General features: G+C 38.7%; 1 long non-coding RNA gene across 1 annotated transcript in view; it reads left to right on the top strand.

Moving 5' to 3' along the window:
• LOC110016845 (uncharacterized) overlaps nt 1–12,675 on the top strand; it is a 28,271-nt gene that overhangs the window by 3,102 nt on the left and 12,494 nt on the right. The gene's annotated exons all lie outside the window — the stretch shown is intronic.

The following is a 12,675-nucleotide window of genomic DNA, read 5'->3' as shown; positions in this document are numbered from 1 at the left end:
AAAATCCAGATTACAAACAGTTTATTTTAGTGCATGACAACTGAAAGTTTTGAAAACTTTTTCGTCTTTCAAATCTTGTAGAAATATTTTTAATTATGATTTTACTGCTCTAAACGTCATTTCTGTTGTCTTAATTTGACTTTTATCTGTAAAACTCTTTAAGTTACCTGTGCATAAATGGAGAAACAAAAATATCCCTACCCTGCATGTGGACATCTGTTGCAGTTAAGCCACTGGTAGACTGATATTTCTAACACATCATCAACCACCAGCTGGGATTGAGTTTAATATAAAAACCTGAAAGTCCCACTTCAATCGTCCTTTGATGTATTGTTAAAGTGTTCCCAGGGGTCTTTTAATTATAATTATGCCATTTTTAGCCAAAATAAACAATCTGCGTCGTTTTCTAGGACATAATTTCTGCAGAGCGTCAGTAGTTATTTGAAAAATTTGCCTCATGAGTTGTGGGTGGGACTCGCCCCACCCTTTCTGTTGTTGAGAGCTCTCTGTTTACGTGCTCTCCAGCTAGCTTACAGCCCCCTCAACCTAACAATATTGGAGCTATCCAGTTTTACAGTTTTGAGCCAGAAGAACTGGAGTTTGCTTGTCTTTCTCATTAAGCTAATGCTTCAGCTAAAAGGTGAAAACTGCTTTGATATAAAGGCGGATTAGCATCAACATGAGGCTTTCTCGTTAGTATAAATCACAAAGGAAACATTTACGTGACACATTTGAGTTGTTTTAGACAATAAAAACAAAACCTTACGACAGTCTGCATTGCTGCTATTACCTTCGACATTAGACATATTTCACTTGGTAACTTAATTCCCTTTCATGCTTGTAGGCTGGGATAAGCATAGCGGTCTGATTAAAGGCCTTAGAGGAGCTGTAAGCATAGTTTGCCTAAACCAAGCAGAAAAAGTACTGACTGATTCATGAGCCCAGTCATAGAGTCGCGGCTGCACAGACGTCAGCCAAAGACACCCTGACATACCCTGGCTTTGCATTCTGACAGACCCCATAAGCAATTTAATTCCTTTAGAGTTACTCCGCGCTATAACGCAATCCCCTCCAGAGCCTTGACATCATTAATCCATTAAACTTTAAATTCAAGAGGATTTTTTTAAGGCCTCCTGCTCCCAGATTAGCATTTCAGTGCGTTTCTGTGTCAGCTCACTGGGTTGAAATTAATTTTTCAACTAATTTAGTAATTGCACGCCAAAGCTTTTTATCTGCACCAAGGCTAAACCACACTGCTGCACTGCAGGCAGGTTAAACGCTTGGAAAAACTGTTTTTTTTTTTCTTAAGCTGCACAAGTTTCTTATTGCATGTTAATTGTACAGGTACGGTGGCCGAGACTCACCATCGCAGCACAAAAAACAGTAACTGAGCAAACAAAAACTGTGAATAAAAAGAAACGCTGCTGCAAAAAAGCAAAAAAACAACAACAAAAAACCCTGCAAATAGAAAAGCCACAACAGAAGTGGATTATTGGGGGTTGGTTTCGGCTAACAAAGAGACACCAAGTGTACAGAAAGACCACTAACTTTTATTTAAGAGTATGACTTAGAAAAAACTGTACCTGAATATTAATACGCCTTTTATTAAGATAAAATGATAAATTTCTGTTTATTTAATGATCACAATGTTTAGCACTGCAATTGTATCTCATATATAATTTGCTTTTACCTAAGCAAATTGTGCTTTTATTTTGGTAATTTAAAATAAATAAAGGGAACAGTCAACATTGTCTGATTTCCACAACAAAATATTTTTCAGTACAAGGAAAATTTGAATGAATGTGCCTTAACCAATTAGGTTCTAAAAGTATGATTGAGTAAAAAAAAGAGCTGTTTATTTTCCACGTTGTTTGATGTAGCTTCTCTAGTATGGAGTAATTATGGATGACAAAATAAGCTGGAAACCACACATAAAGCAGGTCAGAGCTAAACTGGCTAAAAGCATTGCAGTGTTGGGGAGAACGCGCCATACTCTCACTCACAAGGCACGTTTACTATATTCATCCTTATACCATCGTCTGGTTGAATACTCAATTCTGATTGGCTGCTGGGTGTGCATTAAAACCTGATAACCGCACGGTAAAAAAAATAAGTTCCGGTCAGCTAGCTTAAATGTTTTGTATCTCTGCGCCGGCTTCTTTGAAAAAAACTTTTTCTTCATCATCTGGACAAAAACAAGCGGTAAGAGATGAACTTTTTCTCTGAACTGATGCTTTATTCAAACCATCAGGACGATCAGCATGTATACATCGCCAAATCTTGACTGCAGCGGTGGTGCTGCGTATTGCGTTGAGATGCGCCGCATCATGTAACATGTAGTCCGCTTTTTGTGAGAAAAGCGATCCAAATCGAAAAAACAAGAATCAAGGACTAAAACCTGGTTAATATATCTTGCTTTTGTAACTGACCATGGTATCAGCGGGTTAATGGCCTTCGAAGTGTGCGTTTTTACTTTTTAACGCACTTCGCGGAAGCAAGGTTCAGGCTTCTACGGCGTGCGTTAAAAAGTAAAAAACGCACACTTCGTCACCGATTAACCCTTACATAATACTACCATATTTGCAGTACAGCGTAGAAGTTTGGGAAAATACTTATAAAACATATCTACAGTGTTTGAGCGCTCATGAACACTTAATTAATTTTGAATCGTTACAAATAGCGCGAAATTAACTATTGCGATATATCACTGAATCAATTTTTTCAAGCATCCCTTGTATCCACCCCAGACAAACACAACTAACAACAGGTACTGAGGGCATGGAAGCAAAACACGTCCGAGTGGAAACAACTGATGGCAAAATACTTTTGGCAGCTTATTGCTGTTTTTGTTGTTGTTTTTATCATTAATAATCATGCTCACAATAATCTAAGGCATGGGTAACAACAGTTATTAAAAAAAACTATAGTTGTTATTATTTTGCAGTGTTTCTTTTATTTGTAGCAGTGTTTTTTTATTTGTAGCAGTGTTTTTTTATTTGTAGTAGGGTTTCTTTTATTTGTGGCAGTGTTTCTTTTATTTGTAGTAGGGTTTTTTATTTGTAGCAGTGTTTTTTATTTGTAGAAGGGTTTTTTTTTATTTATAGCAGTGTTTTTTTTATTTGTAGCAGTGTTTTTTTATTTGTAGCAGTGTTTTTTTATTTGTAGTAGGGTTTCTTTTATTTGCAGCAGTGATTCTTTAATTTGCAACAGTTTTTATTACATTTTCAGCAATGTTTCTTTTAAATGTAGCAGCGTTTCTTTTATTTTCAAGATTTCTTTTTTGTCACCACAGTTTCTTTTTTTTTTTGTTGCTGCAATGGTGGGTCTCAGGCACCTTATACAGAAGTTTGCACACGATGCATCACAGCGGGGTCAAAATTTGTTAGCTGCAAATTTGCATGGGAGCTGCCACCAGGAAAAAGCCTACATCAGAATTGAAGGTGGTTATGATTTTCAAAAGCTTTTAAAGCCTTTTCTTTGAATGTCTGCTCCCCCTGAGGTCCGTATTATACAGTAGTGAAGTGCAGGCTCCTGTACGTGTGTGTGACAAACTTTCCTAGTGTGGGCGGCATGGGCTGTAATGAGGGAGGGGGATGATGTGGGCACATGTGCGGTCATGAGTGGCTCTCAATCCCCTCTCCACCTACAGAGTGAGTCACGGTGTCCCCTGGCAACCCCGCCAGCCTCCGGCAAAGATGCACAAACACACCGCGGTTCGGGTTCTGACGCGGGACGTGTGGGCTCTGTCCCCGCCGATCACCCGCCATTTTTGACGTCTCTGCCTCTCAGCGTGACTCAAGCCAGCAGAGGTCGTAGGCGACATGAGAGCATATCACCAGAAGACGCTGCGCCTCCTCCGCCGAGGTGCTGGAAAACATGACAGCCTTTCAAGTGTGCATCAGCGCTGTTGTGACATTGCCCGGAATTACAGTAAATTACCACTTTGTGGCGATGCGCAATAGCAGCGCTGCTCACCCCCACCACTCCTCTCTCGTGATGCCGGTTGCAGTGCTGCAAGGGCCCATCTGCCGGCGGAGACGTGCAGCTCTCCATCTTCGAGGTGCACCCTGCTATCACGGCTCACTCACGCACACGCATTCTTCTCGCCCAAAGGTGTGAGAGTTGCGATAATGGTGCGTCTCGCAAACCCCAGTCATAATGTGTCACTCTTGACAATTGCTCCTCGCCTCACACAAACAGGCTTGCGTCACAAATGGGAGGTTTTTGCAAAGGCAAAGAAGGTAAGGAACCACATTTAGAGGCACACAGGAAAATAATGTCTCCCCCTATATTGCACAACCATGTAGAGTAAGATAAAGTCATCATCTGTTGATAGTGCTTGTTGATATGATCTCAGGTCTTGGAGAGGCTTCCCAAGCTGGCGGGCGTTGCAGTTGGTTAGAGCTGTGTGTGTTTTTTTTCTCTGCCACCATCCCAAGTCATCCCTAATCCTGTGAATGCAGCTGTACACACAATGGGTAATCCCATCATGACTCAATTGTGTGCAGAAATAAAGACGCACACTGGCTGTAAAGAGTTATTTGTCAGAGCTCAAAGGGAGGGCACTGCTGTTGTGCGCTCACCGGGGAAAGAGTGGTATTGAATGCTCACCTGCTAATGCGCCTCTGCTTGGAGGAGGTCCAACATGGCTGCTGCTCCTACTGGAGGAGGAGTGAGAAAGAATTTATTTTGTGTGTTTTAAATAGTCTGGCAGATAAAACAGTTACTATACTATAGGGCACCCTGGATTATGAGGCGGAATGTCAATAAAGTTAAAAATAAATCTAGTTTTAAACTTTTGTCATATATGAGGCACACTTATATAAAAATAAGAGATACGTTCGTCAGAATTTAACTGCATTTAGAGAAACAATAAAACTTGTTATGAGAAAGCCACATTAAGAGTATTAGCAATGTTAGCTTATTTCCAATACCTGTAACTCCCACACTCTAAAAAGAGTATTTGGGCTGTGGTTGGAAAGATAAACTTTTTACATCGATCTAACTTAATTATTTAGTTTGGTGAAAATAAATCATTTTTCTGAGTTCATTCAACTTAAAAATAACACATAGTTGTCTGACATAGTTATTTTACTTTCAATCAACTTAATTCAATTAAGTTGTTGTAACTTTGGTGTGAAACTGTCAATGCGTTATGACGTCATAACGTTAGGCAGTGCAAGGAATTGTGAGATACTATTTTCTTTGCCTGTCTGGGCAGATTGGGGTCTAAGTGTGAGTTTTTGTCCATGTGTTGTGTTGTCTAGCTGTTTTACTCTGTTTTAACTAGTAATTTATACTGTTATGTTTATTTCTTTCTGCACCATGCGTTAGAGTTTGGGAGATGATGATGACCAACCCCCTTTACATACGGTAAAACACATTTGTCCCAATATTAAAGACAGAGTTAAAGACACGTGAGCTACTGTCTTGTAATGCGAAACATTGCTGGGTCATTCATGTCTTTGATATGGAAATTACAAGGCCCATTGGTTGAGACTTTAGAAAAATGTGTCAATTTAAGTTGTATAAACAAAATTGAAAAAGAAAAAAGAAAATGTAAGTTAGATCAACATATCAAATTGAGTTGGATAGACATACAAAATTAAGTTGAATAAACTTAATTCAATTATGTGTAATTCATTAAGTTGGATCAACTTTTTTCTTTATAGAGTGCAACTTTGTTAGCAACACGGAAAAAAACAGGCAGATACCACTAAAATAAACCTCGATATTAAAAAAAATAAAACAGAGTGCGACAGCGTTACACATCAGCATATTAATAATAACCAACCTTGTTTGTAGCACGTAAAAAACAGATACAGCTTAAAACAAACCCTACTGGGACTGCGCTAACTTCCAACTTTGTTAGCAACACGTAAAAAAAATGGTTTGGCATGGCTACACTTTAGCAAATACACAATACTGGTAACTCCCAACATTGTTTGAAAGTCGTACAAAGATGCTGCTAAAATAAACGGTCCAGTGACTACGCTAACAGCCAACCTCAATAGTAAAACAAAACAAAAAAAATAAAACAGTCCGACAGCGCTACATGTTAGTATATTAACAATAACCAAACTTGTTTGTAATACGTAAAAAACAGACAGATACCGCTAAAACAAACCTGATTTAACACAGATATGAGGGGCTCTGGATTACTGTATGTCTTTTTATTTTAATTTCTTTTTAAATTAAGGCTTATATGTGCTCCTTGTAATGTGGAAAATATGGTAGGCCTATTCCATGTTAATTTAAAAATGTGTCTTCTATAGAAAAGGAAACGTTTTCCTGAGGGTAAAAGAGCTTTTAATCCAGTGGAGGCCTTGCGGCGTAATTTATTATTCAGCACACAAATGAGGGCAGTTACATTTGAATTGTTGCTCGCAGGTTCTGTGTTCAGGAAAAGGATAAAAAAAGATCAAACTAAGCAATGATTATAACACTAATAATTGCAGTTTTGCAGTGGGAGTTCCAATTATGGAGGAGAAGCCATCAGTTGAGTGTCATGGCGCTTGATGATGGGAGAACCATCGTTTTTTATGTGTTTCTCCATGACGGCCTTTGTCTCCTCTTATGTTTCATCGAACTTGGTGCAATGTCCAATTAATGTGAAAGTTCTGATGGGTGATTTTTCTTTGGTGATCCCTTCGAAAGCGGCAAACCTCAACGTCCGGCCCCCTTTTCCCACCCTTCATCTGCACACGAACCTTCGTACTCATCTGGGATTTGCTGTCTGAACACGTCTTGTACAGTTCATCCACACGCATTCATGCTGCACTTAACTGTTAAAGTCAGCAAATACCTGAAGGGTCTCAACCCAAAACCCTTGTCTGAAAGCCCCCCCCTCTACACACAGGCTGCTCCAGTAAGGCAACCAGGCATGGGCGGACACTTAAAATTTTAATCAAAAGAGGAATAATGAATTTGTGGAAATTTGAAAATGCGCCTCTTGAACAAAAATGCTCCAAACCCTCTTTGATATGAAAAACACTCCCCTCTCCCTCCTTCACGAATTAAATTATCCTCCCCGCCTCTACAGTTCGGTAGCCCCGGGCGCTCTGACCCTCATTACACGAGTGCTACATAAGAGAAAGAAAAAGCTTCAGTGTCTTTTTATTTGGTTCTCTGTTATTATTTTCTCTGCCGTTCTCGTCTGAATCCCCCCCCCCCCCCACACACACACACACTCCCCACCCTTCAAACTGTGACCTCACAAAGCCACATTTCTGACAGGGTGTTAAATGGGCTTGATGAAGGTCTTGGTTTTTTGGCGAAGTTAACAGCTAAAAGAAATCAATTAAAGTGCAGCTTTTCATATCCTTGTCATCCTGCGTTTTGCTCAAAGCCTGCAGCGAAACAAACACGGCCTCTTTTGAAAACGAGCATCATGCCACGCCTCTTCCTTTTTTTTTTTCTTTTTTCCCTCAGCGAAGATTTTATATCTAATTTTCTATTTAACCTGAACAACCTTCTGCTCCCAATTGCCCGAAGAACAATTTAATTTAATTTTCAACTTAACTGCATTTTCTATTATTAGATCCTGTACTATTTTTTTATGTAATAAAAATGTCTTAATCTGCAAATCTTGTTGTAATTTTAAAACCCTTTCTTTAAAAACTTTTCCTCCGTTTTCTGCAGGACTGTGAGGATGTTCAGCCCTTAAAGCAACAGTCTGTTAAAGCTTAAATTGTTTCTTGCGTCTCGGTTTCAAAGGTCAGGGGGGCAGGGTAGAAACCCCCCCCTCCCCCAAGAGAGACGACAGCCGTGCGATTCTCTTACATGTCATCAAATGTTGCTGTCGGCTGCTGAGTAATAAATGTGATGAATGTCTGCGGCTTCCAGATGTCAGCCTCGCTGTGACTTTCTCCTTCAGATGGCTCAAAGACATCTACAGCGTTCGTCAGACATCAGAAATCCGGCTTTGTTGTCAGAAGAAAGGGACAGAGCTGCGATGATGTCAAACAAAATTTGCTGTAAGTTGTTGAGCTTTTTGCAGGGGCGTCAAAGACTTTTTAGGGGCCCAAAGGATGATATTGAGGGGGGGCATCTATAGAGTTTTTTTTTAACAATAACCGAAGGATTCCTCATTGCTGTAAATATGCTACATATTACAATTTAGCAGAAAAATAGTTTATCTACTAATGTAAAAGAAAAAAACAAATTTTCTGTAAATCTGGAAAGTAATAAACTAAATTATGTAACATTTGTTAGTATTCAACCAATTAAAAAAAAATCTTTGTAAAATTAAAATGAATTTGGATTTTAAAAACCATTTTAAACCTGTCATACATGCCTCGCCGGATTATACATGCAAATTTGGGTAAATCAGATCAACCTGAAAGGTTACCGCCCTTAAGTGTCAAACACACCTACTGCACACTGCTCACAAACAGAGCAAGGGTGCAGGAGGGCGGAGTCAGAGCTTCACGCTTATTCAGTTCCTGAATACAGTCGCTGAGGAAGCATTGCGCTTGCGCAGTTGTAAGATTCACTCAGTTTCTCTTTGCGTTCCACTCAGTTCATGTATCACCCGCTCAATTATCTTTGCGCTCGTTCAATTAATAGCAGCCATGAAGCGCCATAGGTTTTATAATGTTGATAAGAAAAGAAGCAGTGGCAGGAAACCTATTTTTACTTTAATAAACTGTAAGTTCCACCATTAAAAACAACTGGGGGACTGTAAAGCTAAAAGTGTTCATTTAGTCTTCTTTTGAAAAAGCAAACATTTTTCTCCACATGTAAATAATTTATTTGAGTTAAATCCAGTCAAAAGGCTGCACACTTCGGCAGAAATCTCAACACTTTGACACCAAATCAAAACAATGAGCAAGACATGCTACTGCGTTCATAGCTGGTGATTGGTCCCAGAGGCTTCTTCACCACAAGCAAAGAAACCCGTTCACACGCGAGCTGTAATTATTTTCCACTGCTCTTGTAAATTATTGATTAGCTGCAGGGACATAGCTGTCAATAAGTGGCTTTTAAAGATGTAGAGAAAAAACTGGGTCAGTCTGCTATTTGATTAATTAGAAATGACGAAGAGTCTGTTTATTATTTCTGACTTTTTTTCCGTGCACTTGATGGAAAAAAAAACAAATTAAAATTTTTACTGTGCAGAGATAGTATCATATAATGCTTTTAGAGTTAATTTAATGAGTTTCACTCATGCATCAGGGCTAAAACAATCCACTGCCAAAACAAGTCTGGACCAACACAGAACAGACAAATATGGATGTTTGGGATGAGTTTTTGATGCAAGAGATGAAAATGTTCTGATTTGAAGACCCCGAGGATTAATATTTGATCAAAAGCTGGAAAAAAAACAACTTTAGCTTCTATAGGTTTTTGTCTTTTAGGTAGAACAAAACCTGCCACATATTGCTACAAATTAAAATATTTCTTCAGTGAAAGTAAAAAGGAAGGAAGTACAGTTGCAGAGATATTTAAAGGGTGTTTATGCCTTGGCTAAGGTAAGCGGAAGGATGTGATGTGTTTTAGTTCTGCTCTAACAGATCGCCTACAGTCTGATGCTCCAGGTTGTGGCACTTTGGATTTAGTGCTCAGCGGAGCATATGGCTGACGATCACTCTGATTTATTTCTTTATTTATTTTTTGTGGGCCTTTTAATTAGCTCCGCTGTTAGAACGAGGTGGGTGAACTCCAGAGTAACAAAATGGAATGGCGAGATGGGGAGGACAGAGGGATGTGTGTGCGTGCAAATTAATGGGGTGACATTGGGGTATTTGGTGGGGATAGATAGGAGAGCAGCAGATGTTATGTAACGCCGCGCCGGCGCCGCCTTATGTAAGGGCTCAGTGATGTGAGGAGACTGAAGTTCCCTCTGCATCCTTGTGCCGCACATTCTAATTATTGTTCCGCTGAAGTTCACGCTTAATTGTTTCTCCTGAGAGGTGCCAAGCAACCTCCACTGCTCCTGCTGTGGGGGCAGAGCTGTTGCACGCTGTGTTATCAGACGTGCACAGGAAGGACCGCACAGCTTTATTAGGCAGGTTTTCCCCTGTGCTTTTTCAAATAAAAAATAAGCAGCCAATTGTGAAGCTTTTGAAGCCAAAATGCGTTAGGTTTATAGAAGTCTGATTTTTTGTCCTTTTTTTTGGTTATTATTTACACTCTTTAATGTAGACCTTTAGACATGACTTTTTAGCTAAACATAATTTAAATGTGAAGGAGCATAGGAGTCCTAATCAAGTCAATACAGTAGAAACATTAGGTCACAAAAAAGAAATGGGGGACAGTTTGTTGTGATCAATTGTACTTTTCCACGATATTTCCAAGTCATAAATATACTCGTGAAACGACAGAAATGTCTAGATTTAGGACGCCATCCATCCATTTTTCCAACCTGCTTAACCGCTGGTGGGGTTGTTGGAGCCTATCCCACTAACTTCTGGACCAAGGTGGGATGCACTTTGAACAAGTTTAAAAAAAAAATGTCATTCTCGCAATTAAATTATTGAAATAAAATAAAAATAAAACTCAGTATATGTGATTAAGCAGTAAAACCTTAATTTGCTTGGTCAATATATTGTTACAATGTTGCCTTGTTTTGTTATTCTTCTGGGAAAAAACTGAAAGTAAACCAAACATTACTGAAGTGTCATTGATTTACAATGAGCATACTCTGAGCATAAAAAAATAAAAGCATGTTCTCAGAATGACCTTGTTTCAAGTCAGCACATTTCTTCTAGCCTGAGGACATTCCGAACCCCTGACCCCCAAGACTGAAAGATGCCTGTGAAAGTTCGAATTATTCATAGAACAAAAAAACAAACCTTTTCTTAAATGTGAAGCTGCTATGAAACTGAATCAGTTTTAACTGGGCAAACCTTTTTGAAAAAATGTTCTACATTAAGGTTTTCTGTTTATCAGTTTTCCCTTTTTCCTAATGTGTAATTATGTCACACTCTTCTTAAGTCTGTCTGAGGAGGAGCACGTTTTGGCAATTTCAACGTTCTTATGCTAATATAACAGACTATTTTCATTCATCTTTGTTGTTTTATGTTGAAATGAGACGTTTCATCTGGAGGGAGGGGCTTTTGTAACACTTTTCCTTTCGCATTGGTGTTCGGATGACAGGTTCATGACGTAAGGTGACAAATGAAATTATTGGTATGTGAATGAAAAGGAAATAAAGTAGCGGTCCTCTACACCCAAACGTGTCTCTGAGCGCCTTTTTTTACACACGAAACTCCACTTTACCGAAACCTAACCCTGGAAAGCCGCTACACTAACTATAATTTGATATTGAGTCGCCAAAAGGTTCAGAATTTCTTTGTTTTCAAACCTATCCGAAAATAAAGCTTCACAAAACGCTCTGCATCTTTCATCTTCAGCCTCAGATGAACAGACAACTTTGGTGTTTTTTCGCGTTAATTTATTACTTTTTTCTCGTAAATTTATGAGTTTTAAAGTCATAAATGTATTACTTCAAAACACCTAAATTTACGAGAAAAAAGGTCATAAATTTAGCCCATGACTTTAAAAGTCATAAATATACGACTTTATTCTCATAATTTAACAGTTATGACTGTTTCTCGTAAATTTGAGACTTTAAAAAATGTCTTTGTTTGCAAACTGGCTCTATAACTCCATCGTACTTTTGTTACAAATCCTCCAGAAAAGTATAATTGTTGTCTTCCCCTGGTTTTCAGCTTGCGTCATTCCGCAGCTGGACGAAGAGCCAAAAGGTTCTTATGGAGTTTGTAAGCTCTTTCTATGATCCATGTTTTTATTCCATGTTGAACATCAGCGTTTGGACTAAATCAGTGACTGAGTGCCGCGGCGCCAACAGTCAATGTGTATGAATCAATGATCAAAAAATGGGTTTTGGTCTTTCAACAGCATCTTTTGTGTGCTGCTGGTCTTTTTGAATGATTCTTTTTAATGTTGTTGCTGCAAACAACTCCTACATTCCCTGTTGTTGTTTAAACATCCACAAAAAAACCTTCACATTTGACATTCCTGCCCAACCCTTTAGATCTACTCAAAGATATCTCTGCACTGCTTTCTGTTGATTAGCTAACCCAGGTCTCTCCTTATTCCAATTGGCTGAAGACACCTGATCCAGGTAAACAGCAGCAAGAAGGAGAACAGGAAAACAGACATCTTGATCTATCTAGTATCTATCTAGTATATATACTCTATATACTAGATAGATGGCTTTATTTCACTTTTTTGTGTTAAAATATTCCAAATAAGTGCAAGTCACCTATGCAAAGCTGTACATAAATTACTACTACCCCTTATTTGACCCTGTTTGGACCTCCTGAGTGTCCTCCTGATCTCCCTAGTGTCAGAAATATTCCGACTTTGGTAATACTTTATCAGTGCGTAATCAAGCATTAATGAACTATTAAATACTTTTTGTGGGCAGGATGGTAGATTGTCCTAAACGTTAGAATATAGTCTACTGTCCAGGGTCTGCTGTGCTAAAGAAAACTTTTATTAGGACTTTAAAGACCTTAACAAAGTTTTTGTTTAAAAGTAGCAAACAGTAGTAAACTTGGAGTTTATTTTATTAAGTATACTTGAGTATGAGTATAAATGCTTAATATTTAATGGTTTAATGTCAGACAATACTTTCACACACCGAAAAGAGCGTTTGATTTTTTGTTTTAGCTTCCAGTTTTCTTTTAATTTCTGTGGGTAATG

This window comes from Oryzias latipes, chromosome 17 (genome assembly GCF_053564925.1).
Source record: "Oryzias latipes strain Hd-rR chromosome 17, Olatipes_Hd-rR_3.1".
Lineage (NCBI taxonomy): Eukaryota > Metazoa > Chordata > Actinopteri > Beloniformes > Adrianichthyidae > Oryzias > Oryzias latipes.
This window is presented reverse-complemented; position numbering and strand designations above follow the sequence as displayed.